Source organism: Sapajus apella, unplaced genomic scaffold (genome assembly GCF_009761245.1).
Source record: "Sapajus apella isolate SASKATOON/1434 unplaced genomic scaffold, GSC_monkey_1.0 scaffold115, whole genome shotgun sequence".
NCBI classification, from domain to species: Eukaryota; Metazoa; Chordata; class Mammalia; order Primates; family Cebidae; genus Sapajus; species Sapajus apella.
In genome coordinates, this window is record NW_022437055.1 from 2,050,942 (window position 1) to 2,057,552 (window position 6,611).

The following is a 6,611-nucleotide window of genomic DNA, read 5'->3' on the forward strand; positions in this document are numbered from 1 at the left end:
AAAAAAAAAAAAAAAAAAAAAAAAAAAAAAAAAAAAAACTAGTCATCCCATACAGTTAGAGAAGCACTGGATGATTCTTCTATTTATTCTCCTCTTCCTCCTCCTCTCCTTCTCCTCCTCCTCCTTCCTCCTTCTCATCCTTCTCCTTTGTCTTTTTCAAGATAAAATTTTAAGCAGGAGTCTGTATTATGAAGAAGTTTTTAGCCAATTCAATCTGGATTTTATATTGGTTAGTTAATTTTAAAAGTCAATTAATCCTGTAATCCCAGCACTGTGCGAGGCCGAGGCGGGTGGATCACGAGGTCAAGAGATCGAGACCATCCTGGTCAACATGATGAAACCCTGTCTCTACTAAAAATACAAAAAATTAGCTGGGCATGGTGGTGCGTGCCTGTAATCCCAGCGACTCAGGAGGCTGGGGCAGGAGAATTGCCTGAACCCAGGAGGCGGAGGTTGCGGTGAGCCGAGATCGCGCCATTGCACTCCAGCCTGGGTAACAAGAGCGAAACTCCGTCTCAATTAAAAAAAAAAAGAAATAAAAATAAGAAAGTTAAATAAGTCAATTCAAGCAATGAGTCATTAAACCTCCTTATATACATATCCTTAATGCTTTTTTTTCAGAATACGCTATATTGAGTTACTCTATGTAAAGATATATTCCTTAGCTAATCTTTGCATGTAGGGCCAGGGTATTTTCTTTGACTGTGGGTCAACTGATTGAGTTCTGTGTAACCATTTCTATATAAATCTCCCCTCCCCAAAATGTATCATTCATGATATATCAGCATTGGCTTCCAGTTTCAGTTTTTTTAAGGAAAGCAAGAACTTAAAGACAATCACAAAGTAAGCTACATGTTTAATTCTTATTAGGTAGTTTTCAATTTTGTCTGCAATCTTTTACATCTAATTTAATACAACATTTTTAGTGACGTGCCTTTTTTGAGTCTTTTCAATGCACGCAACTTAGTTTTTACAGAAACTACTTTCTTTTGTCTTCATATTGTATTGGTTCATATAATTTTAATTAAACTTAACTTAGGCAATTTAGATTATAAATCATTCTACTATAAAGACACATGCACACATACATTTATTGCAGCACTGTTCACAATAGCAACAACTTGGAACCAACGCAAATGCCCATCAATGATAAGACTGGATAAAGAAAATGTGGCACACATATGCCATGGAATACTATACAGCCACGAAAAAGAATGTGTTCATGTCCTTTGTAGGGACATGGATGAAGCTGGAAACCATCATTCTCAGCAAACTAACATAAAAACAGAAAAACAAACACTACATGTTCTCACTCATAAGTGGGAATTGAACAATGAGAACACATGGACACAGGGAGAGGAACATCACACTCCAGGGCCTGTTGGGGGTGGGGGCCTAGGGGAGGGATAACATTAGGAGAAATACCTAATGTAGATGAATGGTTGATGGGTGTGCCAAACCACCATGGCACTTGTACACCTATGCAACAAACCTGCACGTTCTGCAGAGGTATCTCAGAACTTAAAGTGTAATAATAAAAAAATTAAATAAATTTTAAAAATAAAATTATGATTAACAAGTGCAAGTAACACAAACAGGTTCTGGGAAAAACACAATTTCCACTTCGTAAGGTAAGACAGGATCGGTGGCATAGGGCCATAATGATGTGGGCATATTAGAGCATAGCCAACTGGCTGGCACAGTGGTTCATATCTGTAATTCCAGCAATTTGGGAGGCTGAAGTGGGATGATTGCTTGAAGTAAGGGTTCAAAACCAGCCTGGGCAACATAGAAAGACCCCATAGCTACACAAAATAATTTTAAAGAAATAGCCAGGCATGGTCCCAGCTACTTGGGAGGCTGAGGCGAGAGGATTGCTGTAACCATGCCACTGCACTCTAGCCTGGGCAACATAGCAAGACCCTGTCTCAGAAGAGAGAGACAGAGAGAGACTAGCCAACTAGTTACAGTTATTCACTGGAGCATTACCACTGGCCAGAAAGTTTTGCACAGAGAATGGATAGTGTATTTAATCTAGAGCGTTTATATAAAGATCGGTTAAGGGGAAAGTTAGTGCATATTAAAAAGATAGAAGCAGAGCTGTTGTGTTTAAAGCTGGGGCCAGGGACTTGCGGGCCTGCCATTTCAGTCTACTCATCACTTTAACTTGGGCATATATAGAAATTTGGTCTCTAATAGGGTGCAAGAATTTATACTAGTGACTGACTACAGTTTGTTCGTGCCCTGAGGAAGATCTCCATGCCTCCCTAGCCCCTTCTAAACTACTCAAGATTCTTGTTGTAGGACAAATACATGCAGTTTCTTAACACACTCACCAAGTTGATGAGAGACAAGCAAAAATAAAGATATACAAAAAAGGAAGTAAAGAGATGGAATGTTGCCATACCAACAAAATAAGATTGTAGTTCCCAGGACCTATTACAAGGCCAGAAGAGGCCCGAGCAGATTGTGTTCAGCCTAAGGTATTGGTGAGATGACACAAAATCTTTTTCCATAGTGTCTGTATTGCAAGTGTAACTACCAAAGAAAAGGCCCTGCCTCTATGATGCTGATTTTGCCATTTTGGAGGGAAGGGAGCATTTCTGAAAATGTGGCTTGAAGAAGACAGAGACTATGTCTTCATTTCTGAGGCCCTACTCTCCATCCTGGACCCTTTTACAGAGTAAGGGCTAAAACTACTTATGAAATGAATGAATAAAAATTTGCCCATAAGTCCAAGATCTTGGGCACAATTATGCCTGAGCCTGGAATTTTAGATAAATCAATCAACTGATCCCAAAATATCTGGATCTTCAGTAGATCTGATTGCATATTCCGTGGCCAGAACAAATTCATTTGTAGATTGAGTCAACAGTGAGATGCTTCAAAAATATTTTTAAAATGTGACATACTTATGAGATTGTGTATGAAGAAATGAGGAAACTCAATGCCTTTGTTACATACATATCTGCTCATAATGCTCCCAATACCGGATAAGGAAGATAGCTCCTGTCCCAGGGACCTTACAGTCTAATATAGTCTTGTATCGACCATTTAGCAACCAAAGGAAAAAACACACATTGAAAAATGAATGGTGCTTTTGCATTTTGATTGAGAACAGAATGGAATGCCTACTGGAAATTAAGGTGAAGGAGTTTTTGAAAGGTAAATTCATAGACGTAGTATCCAACAGAGCTGGCTTTAATTCTTAATTATGTAATTCTCAATCCAATTCTTAGCTGTATGACCTTGAGCAAGTCATTTCACTTATTTGGACCTCAATTTCTACATGTGAAAAGTGAGGTTAATAATAATTATATCAATGATTTGTTTTATAGACTAAGTAAAATATTGGGTATAAAGTACCTGGCACATCTTATATTCTTATTACATGTGAATTTCCCTCTCTTTCTTCCTTCCTTATTCTTCACATATTTAGAAGCTGAAGGTCCAAAAGAACATTACCTATATTGCAAGTCATCTGGAAGTTTACCTCAAGAGGGACAGGGATTTAAAACGCTGTCCAAAAGATGGAAAGAAAATAACTTGAAAAAAAATACAGATGTGGAAAAAACTAAAAGAATATGAGGAATCAAATGAAAATTTCAGTTCAAAGTAATATACTTATGTGTTAAACATTTTTAAAAATAAGAAATTTCTTAAGCATCTTCTTGTGCAGTTCTTACCCAGACTGGCCTGGAACTTTATAAAGAAGCATTTTCAAGAAAATAAATCGCTTGCATTTTTAGTAAACAATAGATAATGCGGGTTGACAAAAGAATTCTTACCATGTAGAAAATGGATATAGCCTGGCCTTGGTCCAGAAAATAGTTGGAAGAATGTCACATATATAAATACAATGTCTCCATCAAAGAGAATGATAGCAGTTAAATGTGAAGAATAAGCAGGAGAGTCTTTGGATTTGAGAAGATCCTCAAGAAAGTGACAATGATGAACATGTGGGAGACAAGGATGACCAGTCAAGAGCGCATCTAGATGAAGCACCCAATGAAAAAGAAGAAAGAATTCATCATGTAGGTATCTGAGCAGGAGAGGACCAAGAGTGGGAAATTGTCATCAAAAACGATGCTGCTGATGTGAACTTACGCAAGTCAAATATAAAGATTGAACCTCCTAAAAACATAGTATGAATAACTCCATGCCTGTAACATGGAGTCACTAGTTGGATACAAAAAACGTGGAACATAGTGACAGGATAGAGCATGGGTTGTCTGATTGGCATATAAATGTCCTTGCCCAGTGAGGATAGAAGTTTGCATTCAGTAGTCACAAAGAACAAAAACACCAGCATTTGTATCACACAGTGGGAGAAGGGAATTGTTTCTGCCAAAAATTTCAGCAGTGCCTTGGAGACTGTGAGTGGGAACAAACAGAAATCTCTGAAGATAATTTTTCAACCCTCACTCCCGCAACACCTTCCCCCATTTTGGAGTCACCAGTGTCTATTATTTCCATTTTATGTCCATGTGAACCCATTGTTTAGCTCCTTGAATCCATAATAGAAAATATATTTTGATACATAATAATACAATTACAAAAAACTAAAAAATAAATCTATGAAGGTTAAACTTTAGAGGAAGAAGTACATGGTGGTATGGAAATGGGATTAATGCTGATAAAGATCAGGAAGCCAGTTTCTTACAAAAAGGACTGCATAACTATTCATAAGAGCAAAGAGATGGAATCAACCCAAATGCCCATCAATGATAGACTGGATAAAGAAAATGTGGTACATAAACACCATGGAATACTATGCAGCCATGAAAAGGAATGGTATCATGTCCTTTGCAGGGACATGGATGGAGGTGGAAGCCATTATCCTTAGCTAACTAACACAGGAATAGAAAACCAAACACCACATGTTCTCACTTATAAGTGGGAGCTAAACAATGAGAACACGTGGACACATGGAGGGGAACAACGTACACTGGGGTCTGGGCAGAGGTAGGGGAGGGAGATCATCAGGATAAATAGCTAATGTATGTGGGGCTTAATACCTAGGCAATGGATTAATAGGGATAGCAAACCACCAAGGCACACATTTTCCTAGGTAACAAACCTGCGTGTCCTGCACATGTATCCCAGAACTTAAAATAAATGTTTTTTGGTTCTTATTTTAATTTTGGCCATGCTAATCTTCTTTGTATCATTCCAATTTTAGTATATTTGCTGCAGAAGCGAGCACGATAAATGTTTTTTAAAAAAGAAAAAGTCACCTTGGTGCACAGTTATACAGGAGGGGTAATTATTAAAATTTTGGCAATAAATGATTGAAGAAGACAACTCATAAGAGAGTGTATCTAAAGAACCCAGAAATGTCCTGCATTTCTGTAGTAGTAAATTTCGATGTTTCTAGACATGAAAAATAGCTATTCTTTTTTCTTTTTGAGACAGGGTCTCACTCTGTCATCCAGGCTGGAGTACAGTGGAAATATCATAGCTCACTGCAGCCTTGACTTCCTGGGCTCAAGTGATACTTTCTCCTCAGCCACCTGAGTAGTTGAGACTACAGGTGTGCACCACCATGCCCAGCTATATTTTAGATTTTTTTTTTTTTTGATAGAGATGCAGTCGCACCATGTTGTCCAAATTTGTCTCGAACTCTTGAGGTCAAGGGATTCTCCCACAAAAAAAGAACTGCATATGCCAAGACAAGCACCCAAAGGGGATCACTTGAATTTGGGGATCATAGGTAATTCCTGATGAAACAAATTTTGTCATCAAATTTTATAAGCAAAATGTGATTCTTTAGTGCATCCCTGACCACAACTGCTGCATTTTATTAGCTCAACAAAAGAATATTTCACTGGTAAAAATAACAGCAGTTAGAATTTCTGTACATACACAGTAGCCAATAGAGATATGGAGATGTTACCTTGGAATATGGAGTGTTGTTAAATACAAGAATGCAGATCTTTATTTTTAGAAGCCTGGAGCACAGACCTTCCTTTAGCTCTCATCCAGGAAAACAGTGATTAACCTGCTATGTGATGTCAGCCAGATCATTTCATTGTCCCAATACATTAAATCCATAGCCTCTCACTACTCCTACATAGAACATAGCCTGATATTTTGTATGCAGTAGATGCTTTGAGACATTTTCATACTTTTTAGTTATGCAATCCAACATTGAAGAAAATAACCCCCAAAAAAACCAAAAGGAGGAAGCAGTGTTTAGAACAAACGCATTAATTGTGAAGGTCACTGCATTTTCTAATTCACTTGTATTTTGTATATTTCAATATGTAGTTACAAGTGCTTGGCTTCTGAATTTTATTAACTCATTCCATGACCTAGGACCTTGCCTACGCCATGCAACATTTTGTAAACTGGTAACACAGGTATGAAATATATAATTCCTGCCCTGAAGGAGCCCACAGGTTAGAGGTGAAGATAGTCTCAATACAGGGTGAGAAGTACGTGTAGGGAACTGAGTACTGAGTCCAGATATACACTGATTACATCTACAGTTCCTGGATGGGGCTTGGGACTCAGTGACTTAAGATACCTCAAGATCGCAAACTGACATTCTCAGTGCTTTGGAAGGTACCATTCTGAGACAAAGGATGATATCTGCTAACTCAACAATA

At 37.9% G+C, this 6,611-nt stretch overlaps 1 long non-coding RNA gene and 1 pseudogene across 1 annotated transcript in view; one reads left to right on the forward strand and one right to left on the reverse strand.

Annotated features, from left to right (window-relative positions):
* LOC116537972 overlaps nucleotides 1–3,655 on the forward strand; it is a 31,556-nt gene extending 27,901 nt beyond the window's left edge. The window contains exon 3 of the long non-coding RNA XR_004263442.1: nucleotides 3,440–3,655. This is a non-coding gene — a long non-coding RNA (uncharacterized LOC116537972). The remainder of the gene's footprint in view (nucleotides 1–3,439) is intronic.
* Nucleotides 3,656–5,114: 1,459 nt separating this feature from the next.
* On the reverse strand, nucleotides 5,115–5,202 carry LOC116538025 (annotated as a pseudogene).
* Between the last annotated feature and the right edge of the window lie 1,409 nt (nucleotides 5,203–6,611).